Source organism: Homarus americanus, unplaced genomic scaffold, assembly GCF_018991925.1.
Source record: "Homarus americanus isolate GMGI-L3 unplaced genomic scaffold, GMGI_Hamer_2.0 scaffold59578, whole genome shotgun sequence".
Taxonomy (NCBI): Eukaryota; Metazoa; Arthropoda; class Malacostraca; order Decapoda; family Nephropidae; genus Homarus; species Homarus americanus.
Window position 1 is genome coordinate 3,151,033 of NW_024712913.1, and position 11,010 is coordinate 3,162,042.

Below are 11,010 nucleotides of genomic sequence, written 5' to 3' on the forward strand. Positions count from 1 at the left end.
GCTAAGGTCCTGGTCAACTACCATAGACGACGTATGGCAAGTGATACATTAGCAGCTTCCATACGTCGCCAGGCACATTAATTAAGCGTGTGGGATATGGTAATAACATTGCCACACGCTGCTAGCTAGGCTGAATAAATATAAATGGAGCACATACATAATATACATACATAGTACATAATCCAGCATACATAATATACATACAGTAACTACGCGTGTCTCTTATTGGTTGTCACTCAACGAAGCCAGCATGACACACAACACTGCTTTTACTAATGTCTTTATGTGGGCTTTGTGTTTATATCTACATTACTACGAAATATATTGAACTGCAATTGTTAACATGTGTTATTTTGCTTTATAAGGGGAAGGTAAATATTTAAGATATGAAGAGTATCTATAACAGCGATATCAGCCTCGGTAACCTTATGCCATTAAGACCGTAAGTGACAGGTGACAATAACCTTGGAAGTACGGTGTAGTGGCGAGTCAGTTAGTGGCAGGTGACAATAACCCTGTGGTTCGGTGTAGTGGTGAGTCAGTTAGTGGCAGGTGACAATAACCCTGTGGTTCGGTGTAGTGGTGAGTCAGTTAGTGGCAGGTGACAATAACCCTGTGGTTCGGTGTAGTGGTGAGTCAGTTAGTGGCAGGTGACAATAACCCTGTGGTTCGGTGTAGTGGTAAGTCAGTTAGTGGCAGGTGACAATAACCCTGTGGTTCGGTGTAGTGGTGAGTCGGTTAGTGGCAGGTGACAATAACCTTGGAGGTACGGTGTAGTGGTGACTAGTGAGGCAGTAAGCGGCAGGTGAGTGTAGGTGTTGGTTGCGCTAAGCTGATGAAACGCACACACAGAAATAGTTCAACCGCCCACCGCTGTCCAAAGGTTAACACTGAACTTTTGTAGCCGACTGATGCATACGTATAAGTCTCATACATAAATATGCGTCCGTGGTATACCAAGGATGTATATATATATATATATATATATATATATATATATATATATATATAAAAGTCTTGTATTTGAAAATGTGTCAATAATGCATCAGTCATATACTGTACTTGTTTATAAGTGCGATACATAGTCACGGTATACATTATTGAAGTACAAAAATAAATCATAGCACATCTATATATATCACATACATATTCATACTTCAGTGGCACTAGAATGATACATATTTATGTTTAATATGCACATATGTATAAGTCAATACGGCCTTAGGGTGATACATATACTATCATGCATATGCCAGTGATACCCCCATGGTGATACTTGTGTATACATTTACTGGTACAGGAGACTGAGATGCCTGGAATCTTGTGTAATATACTGTACAGCAGACGATGGGTAAGTATTCCTTTTACTCTTATTTCACACACGATGAAAAGAACTCACGTGGCCAGATTGTGAGTTTGTCGCCTCTGAACGAATATTTACAAAGCAAAACTCTAACGTGATTAAAGAAGAACAACAAACAAACAAAAGATTGAAAAAATTACGACACAAATTAATATAACAAGAATTAAGCTCTGTTCAGTTACATGCACACCACCAAAGACACTGACACAGGTAGAAAATACGTAGTGTGGGAACCATCACGACGCGCGCCTCATGCTGACTGATAGATAAATTGTGAAATGTTTCCGTTGAATATTTTATTGTGTTAATGACTCTGGCCTGGAGGATACCCCCCCCCCCTCACCCCACCCACACACACACACAGACATAAATATAAATTAAGCTACACATAAGAACACAACTCTACAAATAACAAGATTCACACCCACACTACTCAGGTAGCCAGCGCGGGCACCACCACCTGCACCTGCCACGGCTGGTCCAGGAACTTAAATCTGTCCTCCATCCTACAACAGAGTACAACACACTAGTTCTGAAATCACTTGCCGTCACTCAGGAAGAAACAGTACAGCTGGTACCAGCCCACACCAATTTAAATGTTTACGTGAAAACGGCTATACTGTTTTTGAAGCATAACTTAACGTAAAAATATTGACAATATTCGATAGGAAGTAAGTTTCAGTTATCAACAGAAGACAGTCCTAATTTTGGAAATATTAAACAAGTTTTTATTTCATCCTTCCCATAATCTCTCTTAAATGTCGACTCGAAGCCTCGGCAGTCAGTCACAGGTGTCAAGAGTCAACCTCAGTGTTTAGTGTTCTGGTTTGGGTGATGGTATTTCGAAGCCTTTGCAGATCAAGTCTTGTAGTGAAATACTCGTATAGTAGTTTGCATGCCTACGTTTCGAAAGTAATTTTTTGTACAATGTCTTAAAAAAACTCAAAACCATAATATATATATAATTTAGGGGGATGAAAACAGCTGATGCCATGATTATCATGTCGACAGTAAATTAATGTATTTTGAAGTGAGTCTTGTTAACTGTGTCTCTCTAACACACAGACACACACATACCCCTAAAAACAGATATAGACGCATGCAGGCATATAATTATATACCATGCAATACAACAATAAACTCTAGCCTGTCATCGTGTGAAAATCAATCAAATAAACGAACTGATTTAAGACATGATAATTATCGAGTTTTTGGTAATTACAGTTTCACACCAACATTTGCAGTTCTGCAAATAACTGTTTGCATTTACATTATGAGATGTTTCTTCAAGTTAGCAAGTGTTTCGTAAGATAAAGGATATATTTTTTTGGCCTAGATATTCAAGCATACAGACAGCGTTTGTTAAATACTGTATACGCGCCTCACCCTCGCATTGCCGTGTCTGTAATTATTTTTCATTATTATTATTATTATTATTATTATTATTATTATTATTATTATTATTATTATTATTATTATTATTATTATTATTATTATTATATATTTTTTTTTGGGGGAGGGGGGGAATTCCAAAGAAAACAACTAATTATCATGTGCACGAAAATAAAATTAAAAATAACTCAAACCAATCATAAGACTCATGATTCTTAAAGTAAAGAATGTGGGTACGTTAATTTAATCAGTCACTATCCTCGCTCCTTGCGTAAATCAACAATGTTGTATAATTCAGTCATGAGTCTCGTTCATCATGCAGGTTAACATGCCAGCTGCTTCACGGGGCAATACACTTCTCGTACATGGCTGAACCTGGGACCGTGGTGATTGTTTGGGTATATACTTGTATCTATGAGATGTACACAGGTGGACTACTGGCAGCTGCAGAATGTTTGTGTGAAACGTTACCTTATTTATGAAGCGGGATGCAAGAGCTGGTAAGTGTTTGTTACAGTCATAAGACCACAGTATATCCGGGTATCATTAACGGTTTTACTCTGTGTTATTTAAATTAACAGTGAGTTGGCAGATAAGACTCGTAAAACGAATTAATAAATCTGCACCGCACTCTGCACCGTAAATAATAGATTTACGTTTATTTTATTATGGCTGAAAAATACTACTACTGGTAAGACAAATTTGTATTTTTCCAGTGTGACTTTTCACGTTTTAATAAAAACAAAAACAAAAAACAGCATAAATGTCAACACATTATGTGACAAGGGTAAATGCAGTTTAATTAGCGAGCCACTTTCCAACTTTAAAGTTTCTAGTTGCTCCAACACACAATTACACGCGCTGTGGTGCCCATAATGTTGATCTCACTACAATTTTCAATATTATCGTCAACCTCACTCTGCGCTGTGCCATGACAACACATGAAAGTGGCCATCTTGATCAGCATGTTGTAACATAATAAAAATACGTTATGTCGTGTAGCTTGATAACATAACGGACTGCACCTTTAACAACAAGTAATATAGTACAATAATAATGTACTGTATGAAGTACAGTATGTGGCGTGAGTATCGTGTTATTATATTTCATCACCAGTCGCTCTTGACATACTATACTTATCTTTTGACATCTTCAGCATGATTTATTACTCGGCACTGTGTCGCTCATTCTATTTTCCAACTGGAAAATTATAACCGCAAAAGGAAAAACAATTAATGATTTTCTTGCATAATCGTTGAATCTCACAAGATTTCCCCCAGCTCCTTTCCAGTCTCCCATAGACTGCCTCTCCGTCATCCTCCATCCTTTCCAATAACATGACATTCTCCTCCCTTCCTACTCTACTTTTAGTCTGTCTCACGCTCTACACTTCTCTTCGTCTTACCCCTTACCTTCTTCCCCTCTCCCCTACTCAGTCCCTAAGCGCGACCTCGTGTTGTAAGGTCAACGCCTGGTGGATCCACAGGGAAATCCCCACCATACTGATTAATGATCTTCCATGTTTACATCCACCATACAGAGAGGGAAGAGACTTGACAGGGTAGATACAAGTAAGAAGAAGAAGTTGATAAAACAATTTAAGAGAAAAAACTAGAAGGGTGAATGAAACAGAAGGTAATTAGGGAGTACAGGGACTCTAAGGTAAATAATAGGAAAAAAGTATAGATACAAAATGAAATTACGAGAGCAGAGATGATAAAGAATGAAAGAACAGGTGCATGGATAAAAAAATAGGAAAGAAGAATATACGTGATAAATACAGGCAGAAGAAACTGAATAAAAAATAACGGCAACAGAGGGAGAGGGAAAACTGACAAGGTAATAGCAAAATAACCTGATGTTGAGGGAAACAGCAACGCACCTCGCTCCTCCTCTGTTGTTAACCTGAGTGGTTTACGTCTCTATATTCTATACGTTGATTACAGGTATATTTATAAGCCACTTAAAAGACCTTAGTTATTAAGGCGCAATAATATTTTATAATATCAAGATTTGGTCAGATAATGTCCTTGTTAAGAGGTGGTATTTGGTTTAGTGCTAAAGGTCTAGAAAAATGTGATCATGGACGAGTGTAGTATTTATAGTGAGGAAGCTGTATCAGAGGATGATTTTTCAGGCGTGTTTATCAACGGTACAAACGACGATTCTGGTGGTAGAGAGACTTTACCATGCATGATACGTTGACAGTTGGTCTTTTCCTCTGCTATTTACTTTAATATCAATTGATTATTTCACAGGCACTATAAAGTATGTTACACCCGTTTTCTAAGGCATCGTTTCAACGTAATATCGACATTTAAACCCTTGAATTGTACTTAAGCTTTTTCTCTCGCACTACTTAAGAAACACCGGCCAACATTGTACTTTCCACGTTTGAGAAAGTACTGTAATCACGTCATATCCTGGATACTTTCACCACATATCTAAAAAAATGACAAAGATCTTCCCAGTTTCAATATATACTCGTTTTAAATCGAATTGCTACTAATCTGTAAGTCCAGTTATTATTTGGTACAGACTCCAGTTAGGAAATGAAAATGAATATACTGAAAGATCACGAGTTCTTTTCATTGTCGAGCTCTACCTTAGGCTATACTATACGTTGTGTGTGTGTGTGTGTGTGTGTGTGTGTGTGTGTGTGTGTGTGTGTGTGTGTGTGTGTGTGTGTGTGTGTGTGTGTGTGTGTGTGTGTGTGTGTTACAATATTTAAGTACATTACTGCTAAACAAAACAAGAGCAACAACCACCTTTGTTTTTAAGGTTAATTGTGTTAAGTTACTTGTGTCAGGGTAACTGTGTCAGTTAAATGTGCCATGTTAAATGTTGGTAAATTGTGTCAGGTTAATTGTGTCAAGTTTTGTGCCAGGTTACTTGTGTCAGGTTACTTGTGTCAGGTTACTTGTGTCAGGTTACTTGTGTCAGGTTACTTGTGTCAGGTTACTTGTGTCATGTTAATTGTACCAGGTTACTTGTGTCATGTTAATTGTACCAGGTTACTTGTGTCATGTTAATTGTCAGGTTAATTGTGTCAGGTTAATTGTGTCAGGTTAATTGTACCAGGTTACTTGTGTCATGTTAATTGTACCAGGTTACTTGTGTCATGTTAATTGTCAGGTTAATTGTGTCAGGTTAATTGTGTCAGGTTAATTGTACCAGGTTACTTGTGTCAGGTTAATTGTGCCAGGTTAATTGTGCTTGGGTTACTTGTGTCATGTTAATTGTGTCAGGTTAATTGTGCCCAGGTTACTTGTGTCAGGTTAATTGTGTCAGGTTAATTGTGTCAGGTTAATTACAACAGGTTACTTGTGTCCAGGTTAATTGTGCCGGAGTTAGTGTGCCCAGGTTACTTGTGTCATGTTAATTGTGTCAGGTTAATTATGTCAGGTTAATTGTGTCCCAGGTTAATTGTACCAGGTTACTTGTGTCATGTTAATTGTGTCAGGTTAATTGTGTCAGGTTACTGTGTCATGTTAATTGTGTCAGGTTAATTGTGCCAGGTTACTATGTCATGTTAATTGTGTCAGGTTAATTGTGTCAGGTTAATTGTGTCAGGTTAAGTGTGTCAGATTAAGTGTGTCAAGTTAACTGAGTCAGATTACTTGTGTCACTTTACAAGAGCCGTCACTAATACATTGAACATTATACGCAACACAACTGACTTGGTTCTCTGTCGTGATAAATCTATGCTTTAATACTATAAATTCAGTCGGGTTTACTCACGAAATTTTTAAAATTTCCCCAATTCAATACACACGACTTTTGTTTTTTTCCCGATATATGTTATTCAAATAAATCTTAATTTCATTTAAAATCTATTTTGACATAGCTATAACATTGTTTTTTTATATATTGATCGAGAACAGGTTTGTGGTGATGGTGGTGGTGTTGGCAGATGTACAGGGATGGTGGTGTTGGCAGGTGTACAGGGATGATGGTGTTGGCAGGTGTACAGGGATGGTGGTGTTGGCAGGTGTACAGGGATGATGGTGTTGGCAAATGTAGAGTGCAGTGATGGTGGTGCTGGCAGGCGTACAGGGATGGTGGTGTTGGCAGGTGTACAGGGATGATGGTGTTAGCAGATGTACAGTGATGATGCTGGCAGGTGTACATTGATAGTGGTGTTGGCAGGTGTATAGTGAGGGTGGTGTTGGTAGGTGCACAGTGATGGTAGTGTTGACATACAATAGCCCCCCACATACACACTGTGGTATATATACAGAATATCAACAAAGATAATATTATACAAACACGCACACTATCAGACACAGCTGTACAAGACCAGGAGAATACCACCGTTGAGTCAATGGTCGGAAAGACATTATTTATGACTAGAGTCTAGACAATGTGTTCTTCCATTCGCAATATTGTCCACGTGGATATTGTTGTGGTTATTACATGGCTAAGTACTGACAGGAATAAATGAGTGATGTTCAAAGAAGTAACGGAGAAGAAAAATCGAGTAAATGTAAACATCATGTTCGGTTATGAATGGAGGAGATACAACGTTATCTTATACTCGATATAATATAAGTTAACAGAGAACTGGTGTAAGTTGCAGGCAGGCCTTTAGTGTGTAATTTTGATGAAATTTGAATTAAATAGCAGAATATACCAGCTGCTGATATAAGTACTCCTACTACCCTATGTGGTTGGTGCAACAGCATTATCATAAAGACTTGGTCCTCGAAATGTTACCAACATTATTCTATTATAAGGTATCTTGAGCTTCGAGATTCTGCGCAGTTCTGCTAATGTTGGTCGTCTCCAGCTAATTTCTCTGGAATGTCTTCAAGTGTTTGATAGTTTCTCACCAACTGCAAAACCGCTGAAGTAATTAGCAGTGTTGCTAATGCTTCAGTTCTTCGAAGCTTAAGTGTCGATTAAACTTTAGTGATGCAATAGTTGCCTTGTTAGTAATGATTCGAAGGTCAGTACTGCAAATATCCGTTTTTCTTTTATATTAACCAGGTACTCTCCGTCCATGTACTGTTGACATCGCCACAATTACCAGTATATTGAGAACTCCTGTTTCTATACAGCCAGGAAAATGTCAGGTTTTTTCGTGTCGCTGAGGATTCCTAAGTTTCAACGACAAAATTCTATTCTTACAACACAAAGGATGAGTTGTACAGCAATGCTGCTAGTGGCTGGTAGTCCCTTAACTAATAACACTTATCATCTCTCGTGTTGTAAAAGCTGACTTTCATTACAGTACCGTAATAGACTTTGTTCTCTTAAGTGCTGTATAGGAACAAAATATTTTACATATTAACAAGAGTCGGGCTGTGAATGCCATTACATGAGGCCGATTAAGTGGGGAATGTTACACTAGATATTTTGTTATAGCTCCAGGAGAACACATACTCTAGTCTAGGCTCTGCCAGGCACTATTACGAAGGCTGGGCTTCTCCGGTATGTTACAAACATAGTCAGTAGAACAGATTCAGCCACTGCGCTATATGGAAAATTCTTTTACATAGCAAATTCCGCGCCTCGCTGAACACGCTGGTTAGCCTTTGAGTCAGCGAATGGTAAGTTGGATTGCAACACATTCCTAGCAGTCCTTTAGACCTGAGATGCCCCGTGGTTTTTCAAAAGGCAGGTTGCCTTAGAGTTTTGGAGTAACTTTATAGCCTTCGTGTTACAAAGCTTCAAACTTCAGTTATGCAACGGGGAATGAACTCGACAGACGGTAGGTCATTGGCCTTCCTCGGCTTTTTCGAATGTTGCGTTGCTTTGTTTGATATAATTTCTTGCTTGTTTATCTTGTAGTATACTGCAGTTTCTCCTCACAAGCAACAACGCCATCTAGAGCCTGATTTTGCATTACCTTGTCGTAGTATGGCGGCTTGAACGAACCACTTCCATATACCTGGGATAGGTATAAAGTTCCCATCTTTTAACCTCAAATGAGGAGGATGGAAGTGTTTAGTCGCTAAACATGCAAGTTCACTTCTTCACATGTTATAGACTGGTTCTTTACCATAGTTCATTTCCAACTTCTTCTATTCTCTTCAGGTAGTCTTCTGGCGAGATAAGGTTTGGGGCATCCATTCTCATTGATCTCATCTCTTGCCCTTGAACAACCATGGACAGACACAATACAAGCAAAATTGATATTATCTACTCTTGTAGTCATATAATGAGGGCTGAGGAGGAAGGAACTTGTAGTGTCATATGTCTCTGATGACTGTCCTGGCCTGTGTCATCAGGGGGGATGTTACCCCTAGCATTTATCATGCCTTAAGGTCATTGTGGTGTGTCCTGGCCTGTGTCATCAAGGGGGATGTTACCCCTAGCATTTATCATGCCTTAAGGTCATTGTGGTGTGTCCTGGCCTGTGTCATCAAGGGGGATGTTACCCCTAGCATTTATCATGCCTTAAGGTCATTGTGGTGTGTCCTGGCCTGTGTCATCAAGGGGGATGTTACCCCTAGCATTTATCATGCCTTAAGGTCATTGTGGTGTGTCCTGGCCTGTGTCATCAAGGGGGATGTTACCCCTAGCATTTATCATGCCTTAAGGTCATTGTGGTGTGTCCTGGCCTGTGTCATCAAGGGGGATGTTACCCCTAGCATTTATCATGCCTTAAGGTCATTGTGGTGTGTCCTGGCCTGTGTCATCAAGGGGGATGTTACCCCTAGCATTTATCATGGCCTTAAGGTCATTGTGGTGTGTCCTGGCCTGTGTCATCAAGGGGGGTGTTACCCCTAGCATTTATCATGCTTTAAGGTCATTGTGGTGTGTCCTGGCCTGTGTCATCAAGGGGGATGTTACCCCTAGCATTTATCATGCTTTAAGGTCATTGTGGTGTGTCCTGGCCTGTGTCATCAGGGGGGATGTTACCCCTAGCATTTATCATGCCTTAAGGTCATTGTGGTGTGTCCTGGCCTGTGTCATCAGGGGGGATGTTACCCCTAGAATTTATCATGCCTTAAGGTCATTGTGGTGTGTCCTGGCCTGTGTCATTAAGGAGTTGGTTCCCTCCAAAACGTATAATGCCTCTTGAAATTGTGTTATTATTCCACTTGGAAGTTTTCGCCTCACAAGTTTAGAAGAAAAACTTGCTCCCGTTTGCAATTACTTACAACAGAAGCAGTTTATATGGAAACAAATGTACAAAGTTAAGCGAAAAGTCTTTGTTATTTTTCTTCCGCTATTTGATCAGCTTTAATTGCACCAACTTGAATGATGACGTCATATCTCGTGTGTAATTATAAGAGTTACATCAAATGTTTTTAAATTTGTAAAATGGGCCTTGAAAACTTTTGGTTCAAAACTATTTTTATGACTAGTTTTACCATCATGTTGAAAGTTGAGTGGTAACATGTTCAGCTCCGCTGCGCTAGTAAGTTTTACACGATATGAGAGACGTGTAATGGTAAACACCAACATTGTCATGCTATGCGGCTGTAGAATGCTAGTACATTCTGAACAGTGGAGAGGATAGTTTGCGACGTTGAGCAGCGAAGACCACCATCAACACGGTACGTCATCGTCCTCTGGTTAGGAAGACTTTGTGTACGCGTGTGTGTGTGTGTGTGTGTGTGTGTGTGTGTGTGTGTGTGTGTGTGTGTGTGTGTGTGTGTGTGTGTGTGTGTGTGTGTGACAGAGCTTATGTTTGTAAACATTCCTACATACTCCTGAAGATGAAATATTCTTTAATCAAATTTCATTTTCTTAACTTCCATGTATACATAAATCACCCACAACATTGTAAATACTACATATAGTTCTTGACCCAACCAGAGTCTGGACTTTCAAACTTTCGTAAGCTTTTATTCCATCTAACGCGTAAAGTAAGAATAGCTTCAACTTTCTTACTTGTGTCTGGACATTAACTTACTGGTCAAAATGTCATTACAATCGCACTAAGACTATTATAACTACATGTGGTATTGTACCTTCATGTTAGACAGAAAAAAGAACCAACGAACGAACGTCCGAGAATTTTGGTACCAGGTTTCACACCTCAAGAGACAGGATGTTAGGCCTCGACGCTCTCCCGAAGAGACACCTCATATCCTCCTCCTCTTCCGTCCTTGCCAGGAACTTCTCTTTACAACTCCTCCAGCAGGGTAAGTTAGACCGTAAAGTGCCCCACTATATTGGCCACTTCCTTCTGGCCTTGACCATGCGCGTGTCACCTTGTGGTTCCAAGAGAAAGTAATTGGGTTGCCTATCAGCCTGGCTACAGTAATTGGGGGAAAATTTTCTCATAGTGTGCCAGGTGG